At 38.8% G+C, this 12,778-nt stretch overlaps 1 pseudogene; it reads left to right on the top strand.

Annotated features, from left to right (window-relative positions):
• Positions 1–1,977: 1,977 nt before the first annotated feature.
• On the top strand, positions 1,978–4,519 carry LOC135707841 (uncharacterized; annotated as a pseudogene).
• Positions 4,520–12,778: the final 8,259 nt, after the last annotated feature.

Below are 12,778 nucleotides of genomic sequence, written 5' to 3'. Positions count from 1 at the left end.
TCAAAGTAAAAAAGGGCGAATTCTGTGAAATTTGGCTATGGCCACGAAATTTCCAGAATTATCCGAAATGCTGCGAAATTGGTTGAAAATGACGAAAGTCAAACAAATGCTCTTTTTTGTAATAGTTTGCAATGCAATGTTTTTTTTTCCGATGATGATGGATTATACTGAGAGAATTGGTGCGGTGAGAAAATCATTCGCTGAATGTTTCAGCTCATTAAGTTGTAAGATGAGCTGGCACTTTTAGAATTTCATATCAAGAATTTGGATGAAATACATGACAAAATGACACCCCTACACTCTTTTGATCATAAAAAAAGATTCCTTATTCTGGATTTGATTCAGATTTTCAAAGCTTGTGGTTCAACAATGAATAATAACTTTGCTAAAGACTTCATCATGAATTCAGTTAGTTTTATTGAGATATTCGGCTTTGAATGTATATGAGCATTTTTTGTGTCGTCAGGTTGACTTTTCCTCCTGAAAAATTACAATGAGGCTGTCCACGAGACAGTTGCGATCACCTGGATTTTTTGTTTACCAAGAACTTTTGACCAATCACGTTAGAACCGTAGAGGTAACTCTAACCCCAGAAGGTCCAGAAGAAACACGCTCAACTTTTTGGCTCAGCTTAGATACTCTCTTCGGTCCCAAGCTAATCGATGCACTCCTCGAAACATAAGAAAATCTACGAGCCCCTCATTTTATCTGTCAAACTTTTATAGCGAATCAAAACAAACATAGTGTAGTGCTAGAATTTGGACAAGAATGGGGTACGTTAATCGATTTGCTTGGGACCAATAGGCTAGTCAAGTAGTGAGCCAATTTAAAATCGATAGTTTCGTATTGATTGTTGGTAGAACTGGCAGTTTATTCTCATATGAATTTCTGCTTTATATATGTTTACATGCAGCACCATTAACACCAGATCACTCACACACTCTATATTTATAGCTGTCAGTTCCACTGAGAAACGACTCTTGGATCATCTTATTGTTATCATCTCTTAAATTCAATGAATTACTTTATTGTGCAAGTTGGCAAAAGGTTTGCTTTGTTTCAATTAAACGTGATTGTTTGTTTTTTATAATTTTGACAAGTTCATTCGGGATCGCCTTATCAAATCCAGTCTGCTTTCTAGATGCACATGTAGTTGGTTATAAAAGTGCTAAAATGACCCAAGTAACAATATTAAATTAACTATCTTCTTGAAGAAAGCTTATAGTTCAATCCATTAAAACCAGGTTTAAAGCTAAACTATCTCATAAACCGTAATAAAACCTTCTTACAACACTTACAAATTCAATTTGGCCCACCCTACAAGATGTTGTCAAGACTTATATTAAAATTTTCTTAAAACTGGCTGGTTTTATTCAACGTGTATTTTTATGGTTCTCAAGACAACTTCAAAGCAGGCATAAGAGTTCATGAAGAATATATAGATTTATTTGATGCTTCTTCAAGAACACTTGAAGAATTTAAATTTACTTCGTGAAAAATGGACCGCTGTGTGATTCATGAAACAAATCTCAAATAAAACTGAATGCAGCTAAAATTATCTTGGATCGTTGTAATTTTTGATGGCCATTTCAGATATTGTATGAACAATTTTGAGTGATGAATATACTGTAGCTTCAAGTGAATGGGAATCATTAATTTTTGTAAATATTGAGCATGCAATTTTGCTGCCCTGTAAAATTTACTGTTAATATCAACTTTAAAATCGAAGATAAAAGCATACCGCCATTAAAATAATGCGAAATAGAAAGATTTAGAAATGATTAAATAAAAAAAATCATAAATTATTTTGATAAAAAATGACCGACAGAGTTGCAGTTAGCTACCTAATCATTAATTTTGCAGTATTTTGTTAAAAAATCAAGCTTTGATCGATATGTTATACAATATTTCCATTGAATATTCAATCGTGTAAGTATGACAACGATCATTTGCATGCAAAAGCATCACCAAATCGCCATTAATTATTTATTGACTTGGTTAAAATAATAATAAGTGAACTTAGTATCAAACAAGATAAATTATTCTCAAATAAAATTATTTTGCGCTATACAAAACTATTCACTCTCCATTATACAAACTTTAAAAATAATTGGTTTTATTCGAGGTTTTATAGAAGTCTTGAATAAGAACACCCACCGTGCTGCGTGAGCAGCAGTTTGACAGCTGTTTATTTACGTTTGTACCTGTACGAAACTTTTTCTACGCGTCGTCAGTTTTTTTCATTCAACCAGGTAATAATTCAATTTTTAATGAGTTCAAACGAACACTAACTATGTTTCTTTGTTCATATGATGCCTTTCAAGGTTGTGCAAACTATTGAGGATGGAGAAACCTGCCTGAGTGTTGTTCCCAGTGGATGGGAATCAAAAGGGATTTTACGCTGGCCCAAAAAGCACCTTGTTGGAAAGCTGTCGCAGGTGGAAACATCCGTGCCTGGAGAAAATTGGGAACGCATGAATTGTGTGAACAAACGTGAGTTCAATACACGTTATGAAGCCGATTTGGAAGTTGATCGGATGGAAAGCAAATCAGACACCGAAGTGGAAGACCTCCGAGCGTTGCCGCCACCTGCCAAGAAAGTCAGGAATGTGACCAAAACTTCCGATGCATTTGTGCCACCAAATTTCAATGCCTGGATTCATCCTTCATCACCAGCACCTGAGAATACACCAGCTACAGTTCAAAACGATAGTATCGTCTTGGAAACAATGGTTAGTATGCTGCACAATATTGATTGCTGCACATTTCTTAAAGTTTTGAACATTTTTATGTTTTACATCACAGTCAAGCGACCCGCAATTAGTGTATGTTGAGCCTGAATGCACTATTTCTGAGGGACAAGTTAACGATTCGTCACAAATCATTTACATGGCACTGGACAGCGAAACAGCTAGCACTGATGCTGCCCCTCTGAAGGCAGTCCTTGATAACCAAAAACGTATTTTGGAGAACCAAGCCAAGCAATTGCAGAGTATGGCTCGATTGCAGACCACTATGGATTATGTGATGGAATTGCTAACCAATGACGATCAACCACATAAGGCAGTTGGGTTAACGGAACATGCCACTGAAAACGTCGTTTCCCCTGTTTCCTGTTTGGACGAACTGAATGCTTTGGAGGCATTGTTGGGTGATGAGAAACGAATGCAGCAATTTTTAACCGGAATGACCTTTATTTGTGGCAATAATGGAAAAGCTCATGGAATGGACTGCTGCTACAAACTGATTGACAACTTTTTCACGCGACAGTTTCTAACGCAGTGCTCATGGACAGGAGCAGCTAGACTGGCTGATAGCAATGCTGAGCGACGTGACGGAGAACCATCGATGTCCAATGATGCTGGAGGAAAAGTACCGTTGAAATTTTTCAAGAAAGTTCGTAAGCTGTTTTAAAATCTGATTCTGCGTGCAAATAGAGCCTTTTCGGAAGTGGACTGCGAAAAAATTTTTAAAACGGTTTTGAAGAACAGCAAACAAAGAACAATTTCTAAATGTCAAAACTCAAAGCATAAGAATCGACCAAAGAATTTAAAGTACAAATCAAGCAAACAAAACGATGAAAACCAAGCGAATCATAACTCTACTATTGAAGGTGAACATGTTGAGAAAGAAGAAAATTAATGATGTGTAATTAAAGATCGAACAAATAAAATGTGGCACAAAAATATGAATGATGTGGTGTTTTATTTTACATTAATACCTGCAAATGTCTGACTAACATTAAGTATGAAGTGAATACTGTTCCTGTGTCTCTCAACGGTATCGTCACTTAATTGATGAAGGATCATATTCATTTCTATTTGTTATTTCACAGTTGGAATAGAAGATGCTCAAATTTCTAGACTGAATAGGTGTTTCAAAAAAGTCAGTTATTTACTTCAACGGAAAACCAGAAAGCGCCAGCGTGTCGTTATGTTTTGTCGCATTATAAAATAATCGGCAACTTGATGTTACTCACAGATACGTTTGGCAACTTGTGCCAATGGTTTATGCCCACTTCGAATCATATTTTTTATTGGATACAACTTACTTTCAAAGGGATATTCACTGAATTTGGAAAGAACATCGAATCGTTTCACATCATCTACCAAATGATTAAGATTATGTACGTTACTTGTAATGAAGTCCTCACCGTAAATACTAGCATATGATTGTACTGACTTTTCTTTTAAAAGATCCACTTGATTTAATTTTTTCCATTTGTTTGCCTATAGAAAATGTGTTGTTCTGTCGTGCTCTTGAATAAGATCCATTAAACTTGCGTAAATCAATGTATTCTTCAAGGAGTTTTATACAGTACTTATGAAGTAGATTTATTGCCATTATAAATCATATCGTCAGACAACATCCTCAAGTGCATCATAAGAGTTGTTATAAGCAAGAATATTCTCAAGTAAAACGAAGTTTTATTTGTGTTCTCCAAGGGATTCTCTAGGATATTATAAAACCGCAACTTACATAAAACCAATATTAATTAATCAAAACCGCCTTAAGTGCATGTTATATTTTCAATTCTTATCGAAATCAACTATAAAACCTAAATAAATCAAATTAGTTTTGGGAATGTTACTTGGGGAAACCAAGGAATCACGAGGGCAATCATAGCATAGCATAGCATAGCATAGCATAGCATATGCGATTGTACAAATCGTGGGTGGCTATATAATGGTCAACTAATACGTTTTGCAGAAAATATCGAGTGTTGACGCAGAAAATATCACTTGGGATTAGTGATTTTCCCCACACGAAAATAAAATCTACAATACAAGCATCGCATTATACACCTGGCCACATCCTTACAATCGCAGGGGAAGGGAGGGAAAGTTAATCCAACATCTACTTAAGAAGGTGCAGGGAACCCATACTACCTTCATAGGTGTCACAGGAAGGAAAGAGTTGTGTTAGTGGGAGGGTGAATGATTTGGCAACTCTATTCGTCAATATAGAGCATTTGATAAATCAGTGACAAAAAATAAAATATAAATAGATAAAATGGAAAGATCTCACCCGATTGGCCTAGAGACTTTGCAGCGTCATGTTTTCAGAAATGCTTTATTTAATTTTCCTTGAACCACCGCAATCACTGATAACGCTCTTCTAGCTCGTACGTACAAAAGAACGCACTCCACGCATAATCAAGGTCATGTATTTTCGGACTGTCTTCTTTAACACCACACAAAGAAGTTGCTCATCGCAGCAACAGAAAAATATATCAGCGTGATAGAGGTTGTACGGGGCAACAAAGAAAAACGCAAGACCACACCAAGCACCATTGCATAAGCAACAAGAGATCAAAAAAAAAAAAAAAAAAAAAAAAAAAAAAAAAAAAAAAAAAAAAAAAAAAAAAAAAAAAAAAAAAAAAAAAAAAAAAAATCACGCACGGTATTCAAAACTTTTAAATGCGATCACCAGTTCACCTCCAGTCACTCGAGAACAAAACGCATGCGAAAAGGTTTTCAGCAGCAAAAAAAAAAAAAAAAACAGAAGAAACAAAACACATCCGTTTCGGTCGCTGGTTCAATCAGCACTCTGCTTTCTCCTTGGCCTCCATCAGTGCCCTTTCGGCAGTTACGCGCAGTCCTCAGCGCATCTTGTTCACGTTCGGCAGCAATAATGGCGGATTTGATGCCCGTCACCATTTCCTTTATTGCCTTGTGGACGTTGCTTTTATCCTTGATGAAGTCATGGAGTTCATTGATCCTCCTCCTGACCTCCATCAATTTGGTCTTCCCAAGCTGCAATCCTTCTTGGGGTGTGCTACTGCTGGATTTCGGTGTGAACACCTGGCTTAGCATAAGACCTAGCTCTCCTTGGTGTCCTTGCTGCTCACCTTGGGGCTTACTGCTGCTGTTGGAACTCGCTGTTGCCTCCAGGTTCAACACTGGTGATCTCTGCAATATCCCGCTCCTTGCGAACACGTTCGCTCCTCCGTTTTCAATTTCTGGCGTCTTGCCGTCGTCCTTCATATTTTTTTTGGGTTTTCTCATTTTCTTCTTTTTTGTTTTTTTCTCCGTTTTTCTCCATTCTGTTGGGTCCCCCCTCCGGGCCGCTATCTCCACTCGTTGTATGTAGTCGCCTATCGTGATCCCATGGTTATCTATGCAAGCAGGGAGGCCATGCTAGGGTTGACACGGTCCTTCATGGGGGCCGTGTTCAGAGCCAGATCGGCGTAAGTCAGGAATGTTACATCTGAGTCTACTACTCACCAATCACCAATTGGTGACGAGTTTTGAACGTATCCGGAGGCCTGCCAAGGTTTTACCGGGACGGGGGCAGCCGCACTATTAGCCCACTCGCCATTTCAAGAAGGTGTCACCCTTCTTTACTTAGGGAGCAGAATAGCACGACTGTCAGCCCTGTAGCGTGGTATCCAATCCATTGTGCCGTGTCGTGTCCATAGTTCCATGCCGTATCCAGTATGCCGTAATAAGAATCTTACTGGCGTCGATCCTAATGTGCCGGTTGGCACTCCTGCGGGTTGACGAAGCATTTCCTCGATCGCCGTGTTATGGTTACCGCGCCAGTGTTCGCGTCGCACCCCCTCACTTTGCTATTGTCAGAAGGACAACATTGCCCAGGCTACACCACGGGGAGGTGTGAGGTAGGAACTTGTGAGGACCAGAGATAGGAAAAACGCTCTTCCCAGGTTGTCAATTCACCATTTGTAGCAAGGAATCACGAGGGCAATCAGGACACAGTTTGTGTTTTATGCCTAAAGTAAGCTATTTCGCGAAAACGAAAAATCAATTTGCCTAATTAGACAACGTTATCTATCGGACATCGACGCAAAAAGTTGGTACAACCAGAAAAAAATTGTAGTCGTTTTTCCTTCTCTCCAAGTGATCAAAATCAGCTCATAGAAGTGCATCAGTATAAACAAGGTCAATGTGTTTCAACGAGGAGTGGAATGAATTGCCAATGTGACGTATGTATAGCTGCTCGTGTCACAATGCCGAATCTATGCGGCTTACAGAAAAAGGCGAAGAAGCGTTGGAGGTCTCCAAAAAGATGCGCACTTCAAGGTGATAGAGAATCTTAGCTTCACGCACCCACTTGCAAATAGTAAGTGTGAACACACAACGTAAACAAAGGGATTGTTCACCACTGCAATGGTATTTCTCTATGGGAAACCAACATGTGTGGATGACAAACAACAGGCAAGAATGCTATATGAAAAGAGCGAATTTATGATTTATGAAATGAAATAAATCCAAACGAATTGAAACCGATTGATGGAGATTCATTTTCATTTATAATCAAAAGACAATAAAAATACTTTGCTGTCTTCTATTTTTTTATTTTGCTCTTGACTATAATCAGGCTTCAGATTAATGATTTGATCATAGTTGTGCAATGAAGGCTTGCCATGAGCCGTATGAATAAAAAGAGTTTACTTTCTCGTGTTTATATGTTCTCGTGTTCTTGTGTGTTCTTTTGATATGGAAGATCTCTGAAACTGAACTGAAAATACTCATGAATGACCACAAAATAAGCATCTGCAGCATTCATCAACATGTGTTTTTTTTTAATTATCAGGACATATTTTGGAGCAGGAGGCAGTAAAAAATCATCGCAATATATTGATAAAATTGTCGATCGATTTTTATTTAAAACTCCGGCTTGAGGAATATGCCACAATCTTAAAAGGCATTAAGAATTCCATCCGCAAAAGAATTACAAAATTGATTATATTTTACAGTGAGTAGCTGGGTAAAGGCGCACATTTTGTAAACCCATTTAAAATTGAATTATCTAAATCAAAATAAAGGGTCTCACAAAAATAATCATAATGAGCTTCCAACACGAATAAATTTAAGTGATTGTCTTTTGTTACACCCATCCGTATCATTAACGTTAATCCTCACCAAATTTAAAGCCTTAAGAAACAGATGAGTCCATAAGTTTGTATGTTCAATCATTTAGTTACACAGTTCTGGGAATAGTGACAATGACGACTCAAATACTATGAAGAACTCTGGAAAATTTAGTGATCATATAAGTGAAGTGGTTGTTAATCTGATTTTTCTAAAGTATCAGCTAAAATTGAGTATTGACGAATGATCGTAGATCCATTGTCACAACAAAAATGAAAATTAAGTCAAATTAAACTTTTATCTTAAATTGCTCAAGTAGGGGAAATGGCTCTAATGTTGGCCTATGGATCTAATATTGGGCCCATCGCTAAAGATCTGCTATTCATCTATTTTATCTAGCTGAACGCGTCATTGAGACGGTACTAATGGATATTTTTGGTTGCTATTGAAAATTTAGTCGTTTTCTGAATTTATGTATGGGCCCAAGTTAGGGGCATTTAGGTCGACATTACATACATTTCCCCTATCACATATTTAGCTTAAATGCATATAAGGCCTTCGACAAACTTACATAGTACGCCATTGTACTATTTTAGCTTGTACCGCAAATTATACATTTTGCAGTACTAGCTGCACATAATCAGTACGCTCTTACTCGCAATATCCTTGATCAATTTTCATTTGTTCCAATAAATTCGATCACAATCATATGATTTTGATTCACAAAACTTATGCTCAAGTTTTTGGTTTTTGGTTTTACGTCGGACGTCGCGATTGGCTCGCGACAATAAAATGAATTTTAAACATTAATACTATTGACTGTACATCATTTCCAAATTCGCCCTATTCAGATAACACTTTTGAAAATTGTGAATTTGTGATATACTGGAGCTGGCATGTTGCCCCCGAGTTGGATGAAGATGACTCCGTAACTCTTGCTAACATAAGAGGACGTCTTTCCCGTTGGCTCACAGGTTCATCGACTTCGCATAGTAATAAAATTCTATCTGTTGATGACTTGATCCTAATAAAAACCAAATGCAATTTGAGCACAAAGAAAACATTGCAATTAAGCAGTGCCCTCCGAAGCTCAAGAAGTTTTTTTTTTTCTGTTACACATCTTCCATTCGAATTTGAGCAGACCAGTAAGGGGTCTTCTCCAAGAGTCTTGATGAAACCAGTCATATATTGTAACGACGTGAAGGCTTTAATCGAGTATGTTGAACATGAAAGATTTCTATCAAATACCGATGCATTCTATAAGATAGAAGCAAATGGGGGAGGAGGCTCATTTAAGATTACGTTATCTATCGTAGGAAAGGAACGAAAAAGGGGTTATGGACCTAAAGATAAGGAGTGAAGAAGTTGTTTCTTCATGCAGTATTACCCAGCATTCCGGAAAAGTACACCAATATTGTACAAGTTTGGTCGACAATTCTCGCGTTGGACAAACTGGAAGCGGTTGTCGTAAGTGACCTAAAAATTATCAATATTTTGCTAGGTACCATGGGTTACAGTTCAACTTATCCTTGTCGATATTGCTGCGCAAGTAAGTCCATGCTTTCCCAAGCGAGCAAGGTTCCAAGGACGTTGGACTCAATAAACACAAGTTACGTAAAATGGACGACTGATGGTGCTGATGATAAAAGCGCAAAGCATTTTTATAATTGCGTTCAAAAACCAACGTTGTGTGGATCAAAGAACCGTTCTACTTCATCCACCACCGGTGCCCATATCGTACTTGGGATCATAAACGCCATTTAGAAAGGGGTTGAAGCTGTTGGTCCAACAACTGCTGAACAGTGGGTGAAGCTAATGTGAACGTCATAGCAAGTATGGCTTTACAAGTAGAAACTGCCGCAAATGACTGGAGAAGAGGACTTTGTTGAAATCTGATGAACCGTTCAGTGTTTTCAGAAATTTAAGTTATTTTATCCTGTTTGGATGGTTGCGGAGAAATATTTATTTAAATAAGGCCTGTACTCGAAAAAAAAATGCACCAGACAAAAGTGTTCGCCAAAAATTTATTTTAAGTCGGATTTTCTTGAAACTTTCAGGGAATAAACTAATACATATGGATTATGTTTCGGCATAATTACTTTAATCAATTTCCTTTCCATCGCTGAAAGCCCGCACCTTTCCCTTAAGACCCCTCATTACATTTTGTGCAATGGTGGAGCCGACCTTTTTGGTCTTTCACTTTAAACACCTTGGACGATTTTCGAACTTTGGCCTTCATTATGGCCCAAAATCTTTCCACCGGACGAATCTCTGGTGAATTTGGGGGGTTGGCGGTTTTTGGTACAAAAACAACGTTATTGTCTCTGTACCAATCCAACGTCGATCGCGCGTATTGGCATGATGCCAGGTCCGGCCAAAATAATGTATCGCCTCCGTTGGATCGCAGGAAGGGCAACAGACGCTTCTGGAGGCACACGGTGTGGTAAATTTCGCTATTGATGGTACCAATTGTGATGTACGGTTTACTCTGTTTACCGCATTGGCATATGGCCTGCCAGAGCAAGTATTTTTTGGCGAATTTGTCCACTTTCTTCTTCCTTATGTCTTCCGAAACATCAAACCGTGATTTGGTAACATAGAACCCCAGCCCCGGTATCTGCTTTGCGTCTGCCTTGATGTAGGTTTCGTCATCCATAACCACACACATCGGTTTCGTTAACCACTCTCGATACAGCTTCCTTGCGCGGGATTTGGCCGCCGTGTTTTGTTGATCACGCCGGTTCGGCGCCTTCCGGACCTTGAATACACGAAGCCCAGCTCGTTTCATGGTTTTCTGAACGAACCAGACGGAACACTTTGCCTTCAGAGCCGCGTCGCGAATCGAAAGGTTCGGATTACGCTTGAAATAATCCAACACCTTCCGGGCCTTCACAGGGTCAGCTGTCTTCGATTTTCTTCCACTTCCAACCCACCGCTCGGTCGTCTGGGACTCCTTAAACGATTTTACCACCCGAGACACAGTTGTATGGGTGATTCCCAGTTGTCTTCCGATCCATCTCATGGTCGCAGTCGGATTTTTCGATGACATCTCAATAACCACTGAACCGATTGTTATGAAATTTTGCACATGTAAACAATTTACTTCAAACTAGTTATACCCAGATTTTCATCAATTTTTACCCACGGATAAAAAAGTTACATACGGATAAAAATTGTGCATTTTTTTTTTCGAGTACAAGCCTTATATCATAGGGGAAATGGATGTAATGTAGGCCTAAATGCCCATAATTTGGGCCCATACATAAACTCAGCAATCAACGGCGCCGGTGCTGTAGTGGTAAGCGTGATTACCTCTCACCCCAGCAGGCCTGGGTTCAATCCCAGTCGGCGCCGCCGGGATGTTCTGAGGCATAACATCTCTGATCACGTCTTCCTTCGGAAGGGAAGTAAAGCCGTTGGTCCCCGGTTTATGAGTTGATGGGTAGATAGGTACCCAAGTAACATTGCAGGTTTTATCGCGGTTTTATAGCATTCTACAAGTCTAAATCATGGTCTACAGAACCAACATAAAACCAAAATTGTTACTTGGGTAGGGTCCAGGTGTGGGAGATGCCTCCCTGACGTCGGTAGCATTGGTGCTCAGCACGGAAAACAAGATCAACGGAAAACAAATCAAAGAAAAAAAAAATAAACTCAGCAATCAAATAAATTTTCATTAGCGACCAAAAATATCCATGGGTACCGTCCCAATGGTTTATCTAGATAAAATTGATAAATAGCAGATTTTTAGCGATGGGCCCAACATTAGATCCATAGGCCAACATTAGAGCCATTTCCCCTATCTAAAAAAAACTCTACAACTCTGAGTTGCAGAGTTCCCAGAGGAAACCCAACATTTTTGAGAAAAATATAAAAATAGGTTTTCTTAGAATATCAAAATAAGAATTATGGCAAAGTTTGGTTGCAATCGGTGACATTGACCAAAACTGTGCATATACTCTAGCTGGAATGTCAAAATTTGCACTGATATAGCACTGACCAAAATTGCTGCGATCGACAAAGAAAGATATGATGATTCAAAACTGGTATTATTTTGCCAAAATGATGCTGAAAGATTAAGGCAAGGTGAAAAATTGTGCATCGACACAATTTTTTGAGTTAATGTTGAGTGTGCTTCAAAACAAAGTTTCAAACACCCCTACATCTAGTAGCAGTTGAAATTCAGCGGAATGCGAACCACCCAAGTACCGCTACTCGTTACAAGTCATTTTATTTATTTATGAAAGGGATTTTCTTCGCGTGGATGAGCATATTTTTGCTGTTCATAATTTCGCTTCTTACAATGGGTCGCACTCGGTGCACTTTCCTCTGGTTGGAGCCTGAACAGCAGGAATAAAAAATAAACGTGGGACGTCCGAACACACACGTCATAGGTAAAGGACTTGGAAACTGTGGCAGTACATCCATCGAATCGGTAAAGTCCGGTCAACGGCTGGTTTTCTCTTCTACCGACAACTGCCAAGCAAAATCGTTTAGTAGAGCCGTAATAAAAGTTGCAGTGGTCGTTTCTGCAAACACACACACACATGAAAAAGACACCCCATAATGCACCAGAGCAAAGTGGACACATTGTTCTAGTTAGTAAACTTGTAGGACATAGGTCGTCTACCATCGCGAGCGGACAGCACACGACCGCCGTCCCATCCTACAGGAGGACAGAACGACAAGTATGAACTATGGGTGTCTTTTGAAATGTGGAAAAATGGAGCCAACATATTTTCGCTGGCTTTTGCTTCATTTGTTCTCGCTGATTCCAGAAGCAAGATATATTTAGTCGGCACAAGTGAATGGAGCGGATGGTTAAAAAAATCGGAATCGACTAGAATTATTATTACACATTTACATTTTTTCAACAATCCTGTGTGGTTTGGTGGTTTGGTCGCAGAATAAATCAAACTTCCGCAAAGCATTAAATAACATGC

Source organism: Ochlerotatus camptorhynchus, unplaced genomic scaffold (genome assembly GCF_037179485.1).
Source record: "Ochlerotatus camptorhynchus isolate MF236.1 unplaced genomic scaffold, CSIRO-AGI_Acam_v1.1 ptg000320l, whole genome shotgun sequence".
Classification (NCBI taxonomy): Eukaryota; Metazoa; Arthropoda; class Insecta; order Diptera; family Culicidae; genus Ochlerotatus; species Ochlerotatus camptorhynchus.
Note: the sequence above shows the minus strand (reverse complement) of the source record. Positions and strands in the feature narration are given on the sequence as shown.